The sequence below is a fragment of the Mesitornis unicolor genome, unplaced genomic scaffold, assembly GCF_000695765.1.
Source record: "Mesitornis unicolor isolate BGI_N332 unplaced genomic scaffold, ASM69576v1 scaffold48955, whole genome shotgun sequence".
Classification (NCBI taxonomy): Eukaryota; Metazoa; Chordata; class Aves; order Mesitornithiformes; family Mesitornithidae; genus Mesitornis; species Mesitornis unicolor.
The window spans coordinates 26,616-42,188 of record NW_010184443.1 but is presented as its reverse complement, the minus strand read 5'-3'; the positions used below and the strand labels follow the sequence as shown (position 1 = coordinate 42,188).

The following is a 15,573-nucleotide window of genomic DNA, read 5'->3' as shown; positions in this document are numbered from 1 at the left end:
TTACAGGGCTGCATAGGCTGCATAAACCAGAGAAAAGGTACACTGGTTAATACAGAACCTTTACTGGGAATGCTCCAATTTGCCCAGTTCCAAACAAATGTAAAATAAAAGGAGAAACAGGTGAAGGTAGAAACTAGTAAGAACACAAAAAAAACCAGGAGCAAGGTGTTAGTGTAGGAATTGTTCCTAGTTTGATACAGCTGTTGGCAACTCCATTTGGCCTTCTAATACAGTAATTTTTGGATTGTGAGGACTTTGTAGGTACATGCAGTAAAGGCTCTGATTAGTACCGCATTCCCCTCCAGCTGAGCACATCATTTTAGTGTCCTGATACATAAGTACTAAGTGACATTGTAAGTCATTGCCAGATACAGCTTTTTACCTCCATTCTGTGTAATATCAGAAAAAAATATTTGAAACAACCCATCACTGGGTTCTGTTATTATAGAAAATAATAACTTAGGAATTCATTCAATACTTGTTTAAGGAAGAGAGAGACAAAACCTTCTCATATGGAAGTAAATGAGGGAAACATTTTTTTACAGATAATATCTAAGTGAGCCAGCAGTGCCTAAACCCAGCTTTAAACAGCTGCTCACCTGTTCAGACGAGTGACTTTTGCTGCTCATTAAGTTCTACATTTCACTTCTTTCTGCTCAGCACTATTAGCAAATAATGCTGAGGTACAGAATTTAAGCACAGAAAGGATCATTATGTCTTTTAATGTATATCCTGCATCATCTCAATATTGCCTCACATACAACACAGTTTAAGTAGCCTCTTAGTTTCTCCTGTACTGAGACCAGGAAGATGAATTTTTCTAAAACATACTTTCTAAAATGGCACACAGCCTTGATTTAGAAACAACAGGAGTTGAAAAGCAAAATTTCAACCAGATTTAATGCTTCTGGAGAAGAAATTTTCAAATTTCTCTTCTGATAGAATTTACTTCCTGATAAAGTTCTCACTTCAGCCCCTCTACAGGTAGAGCCACAAGCACCAATTTGATATTCTGAAACAGTCACATAAAACTCAGATGAAGGATCCTTCTGACATTTCCTACTTTGACAGAAGTAATATTCCTCCTTCTCTTCCCACTGGTTGAATATAATTGTGTTGAACAGGCACAAAAGACAGACCAGGTAGCACTCTGCCAGTGCCTACTCCTAAGGACCCTGTAATCAACTCTCCATTTCTGGCTTCTATGAACTGTCTTCAGAATACGATGAAAGGAAAACGTACAGCACTAATCTTTAAAGGAAAGAACGTTTTGATATTGAAGTCTTTCAAGAATTCTGAAAAGGGCATGGAGCATATCACTATGCAGTAAGATGTACTAATATAGCTAAATCTATAGATAAATAAAGAGGGCAAAAATACAAGTATTTGGTATGGTCACTGGCACTTATGAGCTCAAGTTAGCAAATACATGACTTTATCTACTCTTTATATCTGTAGTAACAAATAAATCTATTTATAAATGAATACAAATCTGCCAAATAATCACAGTACGAACTGTACATCTAATGAAACATTTATCATTTAATGTACTGCCAGTAGATCTGAAGTTTGGCAGTTGCACAGTTTGCAGGAGCACAAAACGCCTGTTGTACCTGGTTGTACCTCTGGGGCTGTCTAGTCTGAACTCCCACTCATATCAGAGCTGTTGCCGAGACTGGATGTCGTCAGCTGCAGCTTTGCCTCGTGGAGTCGCAGAAATCTCCAAAGCCTGTCTGGGTAACTTGCTCCAGTGCTTCACTACCCTCTGGGGTTCAGCCTGAACCTCTCAAATTGCAGTTGCTGGCCACTGTCCTGCATTATGTCATCTGCCATTGTCAGACTTTGGATACATCATCTTTGTAATCACTTTTCATGCAGTTATGCGCTTCTGTGAGATCACTGTTCTCCACCATGCTAAAACTTGGTGTTTATTGAAGGAGCTAGACTCTGTGATACTTCCTTAATACTAAAGGGCTGTGCACCAAAGAGGGTTTCTGAAGTCCCTTGGACTTTGCCACTGAAGTAACTGGAAAACTGTCACTGCTGCCTTTGTCAGAGAACCACTGGGTTCCGGTCTCTTAGGAGAGAGGTTTCATCAAAAAGTATGTTACAGCAGATGCCTACCCTAGGACTTCTGAGTCCCTCTCCTCACTAAGAAGAAAAAGGGTTTGGCTAGGTTAGGTGCCTAAAACTGAGAGGTATGAATATGCCACCACTCCAAGGCACCCATAAAAATTAAGACATATTGTTTAACGGTTGAACTGAAAAATACCACAAGGATTTGAATAAAGTAGTTCCATGGCTTCCTACTGAAAATTAAAACAAGTAAGAATTATCATGACTAGAAAGTATTCCCTTCTTCATTCCTTTACCCCTGTGATCATGTCTGCAATCCTGTCTAGATTCTTAAGTGGAAAAAATTAATGAGATGAGTCTTCCAAAGATTATTTTAAATCTTTCTAAATACTACTTGGCTGGCTTTGATTTCTCAAAGCAATTAAAAATACTGTATAAAAGTAGTTCAGTAGTTAAAATGCCCTACCAAGAGGTGAAAGCAGAATATGCATTTGTATTAAATTAAACCATTATGCATCAAAGGGATTACTTTATTAAAGCAAAATACTAATCTTGGCATTCACTCTATGAGCTATGTCATTTTTTTCTGTTATATTTTTTGCTATGTTGCTGCATCTAAGCATAAGAGAGTTAAATAATGATCTTTTGGATTTTTTTCAATTTTCTTCTAATGGTAGAGTGCAATGAATATAAAATATCAAGCATTTTGTTTCATAGAAGTGAATGAATATAGTCTTCCTGTGTTGGTGTAATAAAAAACCTGAAAGTACCTGTATGATGTATCTTAACAACTGGATAAATTAATGGACAAGAATAGTTCAGTCAAATTGAATTTGAATGTCAGACCTTTAATTATTTGATTAATTGATGGTCCTACTGAAACAATGGCAATCAAAAGCTTGCTGAATTTTTAAAAAAGGTGTTCATAACTGCACAGTGAACCAGAATTTAGTTTTCTTCTTCTCCTTAAACATTTTAAAAGTCACTCATTGTTTGGTGGGTAGCATCCAGACAACTACAAACAGTAAAGAAAGTATTTAAGGATTTCAGAAGAACTAATCCTTTATTTGTCAGCTAATTATTATTAATCAGGCATTTCATCGTACACTTTTCTGAAGCTGGGAGTATAGGGTCAGCTTTAGTGAGTTAGACCAAAGGCCTGTGTACCTCAGGACACTGAGTGCAACAGTGGTTTGTAACTGATGCAGTAGAAAGTAAAAATTTAATTTAAAAATCATGGCACGCAGAATATAACTTTCCTCTTACATTCTTTCCCACTTGTGTCAAAGTAGCTCCTGAGCTACTCAGTAGCTTCTGCTCAGCAGCTCCTGAGTCAGAGGCTGAATACAGTACACAGTTTTAAGGAAGGACTGATAGACCAAGCCTCTGTTTGTAACTTTGTTCTGCACAACATCTTGTCACAGGAAGTTCCTCAACCTAATTTAGTGCTGTGCAAAAGAATATTATTTTGATAGTTTTCAATTTGCTGCCTGCTAATTTTACTGAGTACCTTACTTTTCATATTGTGAAGAAAAGTGAATAATCTTCTCCTGCTTACCTCTTCCTATTCCTTGCAACTGCCTCACTAGCCATCCTCACTACAGCTAAAGACTCCTCGCCTCTCTTGCATGCTTCACCCGGAATTCACTCCAGAGCTGCGGTACCCTCACTGATTTTCTCCATACTTTTACAGTATCCTTCTTTAGTATCTTTTAGTATCTTCAGTACCTTTACTTTCTGAGATCCAACAAAAACACATATTTTCCACAACCGTCACCATTGTCCATGTCACTATTTAAACTGAGGCATTAATCTGATTTCAAATTTGAAGGTGAATTGTATCTTCATTTTTTCACAATATTTTCCCAAATTAGAAGTTACCCCCCCCCCTCCTCCACCCTAGATGAAATTTTAAATGAGAGCTTGATTCTATTTTTCCTTACTCTGGCATAAATTAATTGCACTGAGGCCAGCGCAGTTACGAGTGAAGTGAGAAAAGAACCAAGGGTCATACGGTTTTAATTTATATTGATTGCAAGACTGCTTTGATTACATTACTATTAGCATTATGTCAAAGCACTATGATCCAAAAAGCATGCCAGAGGAAAAAGAAAAATCAGTCTTTAATATATTTCAAAGAAAACAGATACGCCTACTATTAGCCACTGAAACAGACTCCTTTGGTTAAACAAGTAGTTCTAACCTTCAACTGGTTGTGGTATCTCAAGAATGAATTTTAAATTGTGTAGCTCATTAATTTACTATAATGGGCTTGAAAAATATCCACAAACCTCTAACGGTACAACAAGCACTGGCCAATAAAATACAAGAGTTCATTACTGAATTTTACACTGATTATAGCCGTATGCTGAAATGCAGCTCAGCATATATACAAGTGATTTTATGATAAACTTCTTATATTTCAAGATCTTCACTAAAAAAAAATGCATGTGAGATGGCTGTCTTTGGTAAACTTCCTTTACATAATTTTTAACTAAAACAATGTATCCCATAGTAAGCTAACTGTTTATATGAGAGCAAAGTTGCTGCAGAACGTTCACCTCCCTCCTCAGCACGAGCCTGGGTTTTCTGTGATAAGGAAGAGGATGAGCAAAACATAAAAGAAAGTTTCTCCCTTACACAAGGGGTTGAGCTAGAAATAACATATATTTCTAGTTGTTTTTACATTTGACTTCCAAACTGTTTAATTTTGTTAGTTAAAATCTGCTGTATTTTTAATACCTAAGTTAAGACTTCAGGGCTTGTTAGGGTTCCTGAAGTAGATGTTCTCATACTTAAACCTAATTCAGACCTAAATCATGAAGTGCTAAGAGTTGCTGATCCAGAAGACCTCAGATCCTCTGTAGATCATGTCATACCTGCCCAGTATTGTTTGGATGCCCCTGGTAATCTGGGGCATCTCAAATGCTACAGGCTTTGTTTAATTTTTTTTAATTATACCCTAGACAACAACTGATTACAATGGGAGCTTAGACACTTAACTCAGGTGAATTATATAGATTACTTTGGATTTGATACACAGTGAACAGCAGAAAAACACCAATCTGGAACACACGTAAGTTTTCTAGACATTCCTCTCTCTTCAGTGCAGCCTTCCAGTTGGCTTAAGATTTGGTCATTCTTGGTCAGCATCCAGGCTATTTTGAAGTAGGCCCTAGTTGCTTAATTCTCCCCATTCGCTTATGCAGGAAATTAATTTGGTTTGCAAACTCTGGAATCAAATGTCTAAAGGTCAAATAAGGCAATGGTTGCCTCTGAATTTGGTAAGATGCCTTATGTTTTGCCCTAGCTATTGTTTACATCTCTCTGTAAATATGTAAGTTCCATTTTGGCCAGTCGACCACTAGAAAATACATTCCTATCAAAGTATATCTTCTCTTCTTTGCAAGGCTCTGAGAAAAAAAACATCATTACTTAAGATGGACTAGATGATCCTTGTGGTCCCTTCCAACCTGGTATTCTACGATTAAAAGCTGCTCACCAGTCTATCACTCTTTTGGGGCAATTATTCTAAAACCTGTCGCACTACTGCAAAATTTCCTTAGGAATAAAAATTAGCAGATATAATTTGCCATGTGTAGGTGTTAAAACTACACTTGATTCTGCTCTTTGGAAAAAGGATGGTTTGAGTCCAGAAATAGCCTGAAATGCTTGTTCAATTCTCTATATACTGTGTATTCCAAAGAAGTTACCCTGCCTTTTGTCTTCTTTTTGATCTCCTTCCCTAAATTAAGTCCAGGGAATGCTGCTTTTATCTAGGCCTCCAGAGGCACAGTCCCTCTCTGTTTAGCTAGAATATGGTAGAAGTTGTAGCTGAAAACTTGCCTGCAGTGTGGAACGCATGGCAGTACAAAACTCAACAAACTAGCATTTGTAGAGTGCTAACTGCCCCAGAGGTGCTAACTCTCTATGGGCACGCTTGGGGCAGGTCTCACTGGTGAGACTGGTCGGCCTGGGCTCAACATTGTGCTGACATGATGGTTCTGCTGCCAGTCTGGGAAGTGATCTATCTGCTGCTACCTAAAGCGTCTTTGTACCACATTGGTGATACATTATAATGTATATATGACACAAAGATAATCTAAGATATGTCTTAAAGATAGCAGTTGCTTTAACTTTTTTGCAATTCATAAAAATACATTACAAGTAAAGTATGATAGCATAACGCAGTGTATTACAGCTTTTGTAAAGCAGTTGACTTAGTACTCCAAGACACTCTCATAGAAAACTGCACACAAAATTAAAAGAGTGCATGCTAAGTGGAATAAGAATTTAGTCACTGGTAGGTTTCAAAACACATTCTTCTTATTGAAGAATGGTCATTGAATTTCTAGTGTAATTGCACCGTGAACAGTAATAAAACAAACACAATCCAATCATTTTCATCAAAACCAGAAGGAAACAGATAAGGAACTGTGTACATGAACCTAAATGGCAAAGTAGTAAATAGTGATGATGACAACACATTTACACAGAAATCCAGACAGCATGGGAACTTAAGCCATCCAAACCAACTGTGGTTCATCATAGCCACATGCAAAATTATACACTAAGGCAAGAAAGAAACATGCCACACAAATTAGGATGGGACACTATATCCTGGAAAGCAAGGATTCCAGGGTGGAATTAGGCCTGGTGTTGGACAAACAAGCTGAGCACCATTTTATAGCCCAGTGCAAGGAAATAAATGGCTAATGAAAGCCTTTCATGGATAATGGTGAGAGTAATTAGTATAGGGAGACTGTCTCTGCAGACAGCAGAACAGAGTTGAAACAGCACATATATATATAGTTATAGTGTTTACTGTCCTTAACAAATTTGCAGAAGTTGGAGAGGTGAAGAGAGGAGCTGTGGAAATTATTTAAGACTTGAAGAAAATGTTATCACTGAGGAATTCAAGGCACTTGATCTGTTTAGTATTTTGATCAGTCACTTGACTGATAGATATACATTTTTAATGGAGAAAACCTATCAGGCACAAAAAGTTTCTTTAATCTAGACAAAATCTATAAAGGGAACATGGTCAGATCCCAAAACCAGATAAATATAGATAAAAAATTAGGCAAAAATGTCAACAGTGCAGATGATTAATCATGAGAACAAAGTATGCGGCAAATGATGGATTCTCCACCTTTAGGTTCCATTTAATCAAGAGTGGAATAGATGCCTCATACAAACAAAAATGGTGATACCCATGAGTTCACATTAGGTGATATAAACCATACATATTATTGAAAATCAGCAGATCAGAGGTCCACTTCTTTGGGAAGCTTCTCTCACAATGCACAGATAATATAGCATAAGCATTGCTTTTTTCTAAAAGACATTAATGGTTGTACTGCTTGTGTGACAAGAATACTGTTGATGTTTAATACTTACTATTCCCTAAGTTCATTTTTTAATTAAAAAGACAAGAATACAACACAAGTGTTTAAATCATAACCTTGCAAAGACACTATCCAAGTCCTTGATGTTTATTCATATGTTCTACTTCATGTACTGTTTACAAAGGCACTACTTGAATTACAAAGCTAACAGGGAAAACATGTGCAGATAATATCTGAGCTTGTATTTGGAGTCAACACTGAGCACAAGCTAAATCAGCATGAGCCGTGCTCCCTTCCCCTCTTTACCAATCATCTAGACCACTCTACAGTTGAGCATGTTGGATTTCTCTTTGCTTATTTATCTAATTGAGACACAGCTCCCTTCTTTGCTGAAACACAGAATGTTAGGAGTTAGTTAGGACCTTGAAAGATCATCAGTCCAACCCCCCTGCCAGAGCAGGATCACCTAGACTAAGTTGCAGAGGAACGCATCCAGGCGGGGTCTCCAGAGAAGGAGACTCCACAACCTCTCTGGGCAGCCTGTTCCAGTGCTCTGTCACTCTTACAGTAAAAAAGCTTTTCCTTATGTTCAGGTTGAACCTTCTATGCTCCAGCTTGCTCCCATTGCCCCTTGTCCTATCGTTTGACGTCACAGAGAAGACGGCACTTGAAACACGGCACTTGCTTAGCAATTGGTCTGTGGACCACTATGGACCACCTACTTTTCTCAGTTACTTTCCTCTTAGTGGCAGTTGACAAAGGGCCAAGATACAGAGGCAAGAGGTACTAGGGAGTATATGATTAAGATAATGTCTTGAGCCTGAGGCCTGCACCATGATGTTATGCTGGCAGGACACTGCTAACAAGTAGCAGACGAGCTGGGGGCACTACTAGAAACAGTCTGACATTTGGAAGACTGGTATTGCTTCCAGGATCGAGCTGGACTGCTGCTGAAGTGTTCTGTGTGCACTATGAGACTTCAGAAATATTTTAAGATAAACTCTAATTCTCAGCACAGTCACTGCTGAAGAGCTACCTCTCAAATTTTGTATGGGAAAGGTATGCCCATCTCCGGATAGTGTACAAGAGGGAAATATTTAGTCCACGAATTCCAAGGAGTGTGGGAAAGAAGAGAAGTTATGTGCTCACCTGAAATTTTTATTTGAGCTACTTCCCCATCTCCTCCTTCACTGTGTGCTCGGACCTCAACAACATATTCACCATCACTGGGGACTGGAACCTCTATTGTGTGCTTTCCAGTTGAAAACAACTTGCCTTCGTGTTGTCCATCTGGTCTGTACAGTACCTAGGAAAGTCAGAGTAAGTTATTGAAATGCTACATTTCTATGAAAAGACAGTTACACATGTACAGTGTGTCAATGAAATAGTACTGGGTTTTTATTTAGATATGAAACCTATGTATATCAAAACTTCGTGGCAGATACTACTTTTTTCTGTTTTTACATAGGGTAAACCTAGACAGGATGTTTCCTCGTTATTTTATCTGCTATAAAATTATGCCACCTTTTGAAAAATAATTTCAGCTCTTATATTTGAAATAAGTAATTAAATGATGGAGAATAACAATGCAGAGGGACAAAGAGCATCAAATAAAAAACTCACAACTAGCTGAGTCTTTATTACCATTTTCATAAATGAAACGATTATTAATTTTATTATTAACTCTCAGTGCTTTTACATGATTGCAAATTTGATGGTATATGTCTTGTGGAGACATTAGAAAAGATCTCCACTCTTTCCGGAATCATCACTGTGAAACATTTTCAGCAATTCCCAGGAAGCAGTTCAACTCCTCAAGCAAAATTTGTGCTTGTAGAACATGATGGTCATTTTCTTACCGCTAAGCAAGCAGCAAAGTTAAACAGGAATTAATTTTTGAAGATTTCTAGACACCCTATATACACTTGCTCTAGTTATACAGTAATTGCATCTAACATGGTTATGTGTCCCTTCCCTTCCTCTACCTTCCCAGATTTTAAAGAACTATAGCTCCCACAGAGATGGGAAAGGAAGCTGGAACAATGCATTCTGGTATAAGGAAGAACTATTAAAGCGTATGATTTTTGAAGCACTATTTTTAGTCAATAGACAATAAATGTCATCATATGGGAAATCTGGTTGCTGCGGTCACTGATCTAAACCTTCCCATAATATGACTTACCTCCCAAATGAATTTCAGTGCCCTAATGTTTTCTCATCATATTGACTAAGAACACTGGCTTTGCCCTAAGCCTACTGGATGTCTGTGATCTCTTGAGCATGAAATCTTCATCAAACTATGTTTAATTCCAATTAGGTACCAGAATCCAGCACTGTCTATAAAATGCACCTCATGAAGCATACATAAAGATAAAAAGTATTTTCATAGATCATACTTTGTATCCTTCAACTGCAGACTCATTTGACATTGCCTTCACATGATCCCAGGTGATGATGTATCTTGAACCAGATCTTACAGAACTGATAATTCTTGGACGTTGGCTTGGAGCTGAAAAGTAACATATGTATGATGTTCACATAAATGAGATTACATAAACATTCAATGACATTTTTATTAAGACATGTAAAAATGTAAAAAGCAAAATTAGGCTGATCGTTATATGATTAAGGGATAGTCTCCTTACTGGAATGAACTGCTACAGCTCCAGCCAGCCAATTTTGGATGGCTTGTGCAGTGGCTGCTTTGTGGGTTTGCCTTTCTGTGTTGTCAGACTGGAAGTGGCCAACATTACTTTTCACTATGTTACTGACCATGTGTGTCTGCTGGCATGCAACTATGTTAAGAACTTCCCAGAAATGTGGCTTAAGTTATATTTATTCATTGAGACTGAATATTTAATTAACTATTTCAAGGCATTTCTACAGCATTTAACGCAGTAGAAATTAGAATAGCCCACTGCAGAAACCATTAATTATATTTCACACAATAAGCTTATAAAATGGAGACTTATCCAGCACAAATGAACCTTGCAGGTGCAAGTTGCACAATACACTATTTACTGACAAAAATCCTCAAATTAGTTGTACATACTTATAGCCCATATAAGTGTGTTTTAAATACACAACATGTATTGTTTAATTGAACATTGTTCGGCATATGTTAGTGCTTGGTATCATCATTAATTTGGGAGCTATATTCATTACTGCATGTAAATTCAACTCGTACACTTTTCAAGGCAGTCTGATCCTGGCTCCCTCTGCTATTAATGAAATGGCAGTTGGTCACATTTTAATCACCAGGATACAATCCTTTTTGCTATTGACTGAACAGAAAGACAGAGTACAGCTGTCTAAGTAACAGCTGGTCTGAATTCTTCATCATTTGGAATATCATGTCCAGCTTTGGGTCCCCCAGCATTAGAAAGACACTGCCAATCTGAAGTGAGTTCAGCAGAGGGCCACTGACCTGGTGGGGAGCTGGAACACTTGGCCTACAAAGGGAGGCTGAGAGAGCTGGGCTTGTTCACCCTGAAGAAGAGACTGCTTTGGAGGAGGCATAAGAGCCACCTGTCTGTTTTTACAGGGAGGTTACCAAGAAGATGGATCCAGGCTCTTCATAGTGGTATGGCAAGAGGATGAGTGACAAAAGGCACTAACTTGATTAAAAGAGCCTCAGACTAAATGCTCAGAAAAAGTCAAGCAGTGGAACAAGTTTCCCAGAGAGGTCATGCAGTCTCTATCCCTGGAGGTTTTCAAGATCCAGCTGGATAAAGCCCTGAGCAACCTGGTCTGAGCTTGTAGCTGACTCTCCTATAAGCCTGTAAGTCTCCTAACTGCCTTTTGTAAGATACCCACACTGTACATGGCAACAGAAGAGAGGAAGGAGAGCCTTAGTAGAAATTTTCTAAGAACCAATACCACATAAAGGGAGAACACTGAGTATATGAATGAGGAGTCAAGTCTGAAAACACGATGGACATGATGCAACATGCAATGATGAGGTACACGACATTATACTTAACCTAATGCTCCATTTACTTACGTGCTTTTCTGGTAATAATATCGATGGTTCTACTGGGAGGTCCATAGCCTGCACTATTGAAGGCAGAAACATCTACATGGTAGCGAGTATTAGGCTTCAGGTTTTCCAGTTTGGTTGAATATTCTTGATTGCTCACTTGTACCCGCTGTGCAGCTGCTTCTTTATCATGAGCAGCCCAGTAACGAATCTGTAAGCAAGCAAATTGAAGGATTAAATATAAAATATTTAGTCATAAAGAAAACTTACAAAAAATTACGTATGCTGGCTATTTCTATACTGGGTATACTTATTATTCAGTATAACCAAGTTGTATACAGACATAAAGAAATAGAAACAAATTCAGATTTTATTATGAGATTTTTTCTCACAGTGGTTTAACTTGTTCTCAGCTAAGTCATCAGAAGTCTGGGAGATAGATAACACCTTCAGAGAGCAAGACTATTTTCTTCTTGCTGTTTTCTTTGAGCATTTTACTCTGAACTTTAATATTATTTTCCTACACTAAACCGCAGACTAAACTCTGCTAATGTTTTCACAATATTTTGTTTAAAATGTCTTACAAATTTAATCCTTTTATACTTCAGTCTAGAGAATGAGAAATATTCAGTCATGTTATCTGCATGCGCAAATTCTGATACGTGTACCCAACTATTTTGTAAAGTTCTTTAACTACATTCAATCAGATTTCATAGCATAATATCCCATTTGTCAAAGTGGATGAGAAAGAACCTGAAAATGCTTAAACTAAGGGAAAAGCATCAATGTAAGCTTGTAGCATCTTAAAATCCGAAGTCAATTAACTGTACATTGAAATTCTGTGACCTTTTTTTTCTCCCAAAAAATTGTTCCATTCTGCTCCAATTCATTATGCATTACAAAGCACCCGTTTCAATGAGAGCAATTCCAAGGGAGTGATGGCATTCCACAGGGTCTGTCACATACACAAGGTCCTATTCCGTGTGGCTTTGTGAGATGCAAATGAGAGTAAAACACTGTCAGTCTCTGGGTTTTGTCTGGTTTATAACCATTTGCATAAGACTAAATTACTGTACTAACCCGAAAGAGGGGAAAGCTATGCCCATTAGATTTTGATTTTGAGTGTTTTTACTCTCAGTGTTTCTGCTAAGATTCTGCCTGTCTTCCTAACGATTTTTGGGTATGCTACATGAGGACCTTTCTAAATTTTTTAGGAAGAGGTTAATGTTTATAATTTTAGGTTCTAGGAAAAATCTCACTTTGTAAGATCTGACCGGTGACATCAAGTATCCTATTATTTTCTCTTTTAAACAGCAACTGCTTCAAACTTCTGTTCTGCTGACCTTAGTTTTTCTTGGAAACTTGATTTAAGGAATAGATTAGAAGAGCAGATAGTCAAGGTGCCAATATCACTGTTCTCCAGTAAGGTAGCAACTTCCACTTGATGAATAGTTTCAAACCATTCCACCACATTCACGTGGATCTTAAACTGTTGCAGTAATTTCAGCTGAAGGTCTGATTATGATCTTCAAGTCAGATTTTTTTTTATATTATTATAATTAACAAATTGTTATAGATAAGCTGCTGCTGTTGAATGCAACCAGCTGTATACCAAAAGCTGTTAACTACAAGTGACTGATTCAAGTGAGAGGGGGTGTACATCAAGAGCTAGAGGACATCCTGTCTATCCTTAAGTTCACAGAAGTTTCTACCCTGCAGTCAAGGGATGTCTGTGAAGTTCTAGGTGGCCAGAAGTTTATTAGCTACAACAGGATCAATGGTAGCTTTGTTGTTGGTATTAACTGGCCACTGAAGACTAATTAATTCATTTTTAGTATGTTCTATTATGTTAATTAAGTAGCTGCTTTACCTAAAGATGGCAAATACACTTTATGTGAAGCTTTTGTTAATCATAGGGCATATGCTTGAAGCCTTTGAATGCCTCTGACTTGCAAATCTTTCTACAATCCTACTGTTCATTTGCACTACAGTGATGCTAAGGGCATAATACAACAAGTAATATATAGCATCAAACAAGACAAGTGAGAACAGTGAATGAAAATGTAAATTACTTCACTGAGAGCATATTACATTTCAGGCAGAAGTAATATAATTTAAAAATTAAATTAAAGTTAAATCCCAAGTATTATTGTTCTTGGCTGCAATGTTGTGGACTTCACTGCTATAGCATGTGAGCTGTGTGTCACACAATCAGAATGTTCTTCCTTACCTCTTCATTTACTATATAGTCATATCTACATTTTTGGATCGTTGTAACTACCCTTAGAAAATAAAAAGTTCGAAGTAAGATGATTCCCTTGAGAGCTAAGAAAAAATGTCTTCTTTACACTATTCCTACATTTCTCTTCTTACTTATTATTCATATAATTTAAAAGTCTCCTGAAATAACTTGGAAATTTCTTTCACTCTCTTACCTCTGTGGAAGTGCTATCTAGAATTAAATGCTGCATTGCTCCAAGAAGTCAGATTTTCCTACTTTGCCAAGTAGCCCTTCTCTCTTTTTCTTAAAGACCTTTGATAGTCATCCCAAATAGTCTTCTTTTTCCTGGTGCTCTGCATATACTATGTTAGGGTAGTCCACAGGTAATGAAACCCCAGGGGACACTGGAGGATCTTTCACCCCAGCTCTGGAGTTTGTTGTAGGAGATAAGTCAACAGTGACCCATCGGGAGGCCTTAGCCATCATGAATTAGTAGAGCCCTCTATGCCGAAATCAGGGGAAAACACTCTTTTTCATGGTCCTCTCCTCTATTCAAATTTTAAGATACCGAAATACATCAGAAGTTATTTGTGTCATGAAACAGCAGTTCTGATATTCATGAAAGTTTTACATAGGAAAGACATAAAAGAGATACTTTACTCATATTGAGAAAGAATGTTAATAGCGTATTTCAGTAAACGAGGGACAATGGTGGTGAACAGTGATAAATCTGTTTAATAAAATAAACATATTTCTATTGCATATAAACAGCAGGAAATATGGATAGTGTCTTTGTTATTGCACGCACCGAAGAGCTGTGGCTTTTAGTAGGCTATTGTAAGAACTTGTAAATCTTAAATTCTCTATATGGATGGAGATAGTTTGCATACTTTATCTCTTTAAGTGTGAGCTGAGGATACTCCTCTGTAATGGCAAAACGTATCAGCTCACACTCATCACCATCCTGACAGTATGCATTAGTGTCAAGAAAATCTGACTCCTCCTGGTGTGAAAAGCATTGTGTCACAGGTGAAATACCTTCAAGTACTTTGCTCAGGGTACTCCTACCTCTCAAACTCTAGCATTTAAAAGGTCAATTTACAATTTTCAGGTCATAGTAAGTACCAAAATGAAACTGAGAAGGAGTTCTGGAGAATGAGGGATTTTGCTAACCTGTGTTACAGCTGAGCAGTAATTAAAAAATAAAAATTGGACTATTTCTTGATGCCAATAGAGACAAAGCCTACCAGACATATTCATTGGGATTTTATAATGTAGTTTGAGTGCTCCTTCCTTCACAACTTGTATTGTGAATTCACAAAAGCTACCTGTGGCTTTGACCTTCCAGAAGAGCCCTCTCTATTTTTGCCCTGTCCTATGGCTACTTCTGGACTGAAGTGAGATCTATTCTTCAGGAGCACAAGACTTCCTTTTTGCCTTGGTGCAGAAGAACAGGCTTGCCCTTTGCTGCTTTCTCCTCTACTAGTATGAGGCTGGTGATTGCTCTAGAGAAAAAGATCTCAGAATTAACACCTTACTGAGCTCTGTGGGGCAGTAATTTGTGCCTATCAAGCTGTTTATTGTGTAGCCAGATGGGAATTTATTTCCACAGTCTTGAAAACTACAAGATTACCTTAGAAAAAGAGAAAAAAAAAAAAAGAGAAAAAATTAATATTCTAATGCCACTGCTCCCTGTTCACATTCAAGCCACCCAGTTCAAACTGCATTTATGGAAGTGGTGTGCTTCTCTAGGAATGAGTGGATGAAGTTACACTTCAGCTATCAAAATAAGGCCACACCCCGCACATCTGTATCCTGTGTAATAGAGCTCTCCACCCCTTCCCAGAGTATCCCACCTTCCTTCAGAACAGCAGTTATTCTCTTTTCAGCCCAACGATCCTCCACACTTCCTTTCAACTTTTTTCCTTGTTCTCTGTTGACAGTTCCCT

The 15,573-nt window shown here is 37.7% G+C and overlaps 1 pseudogene across 1 annotated transcript in view; it reads right to left on the bottom strand.

Moving 5' to 3' along the window:
• Positions 1-15,573, bottom strand: part of LOC104540614 — a 44,759-nt pseudogene that overhangs the window by 9,187 nt on the left and 19,999 nt on the right. The window contains exons 7-9 of the transcript XR_728134.1: positions 11,428-11,614; positions 9,821-9,933; positions 8,574-8,730 (exon numbers count right to left, since the gene is read on the bottom strand). The product of XR_728134.1 is annotated as a contactin-1-like (transcript). The remainder of the gene's footprint in view (positions 1-8,573; positions 8,731-9,820; positions 9,934-11,427; positions 11,615-15,573) is intronic.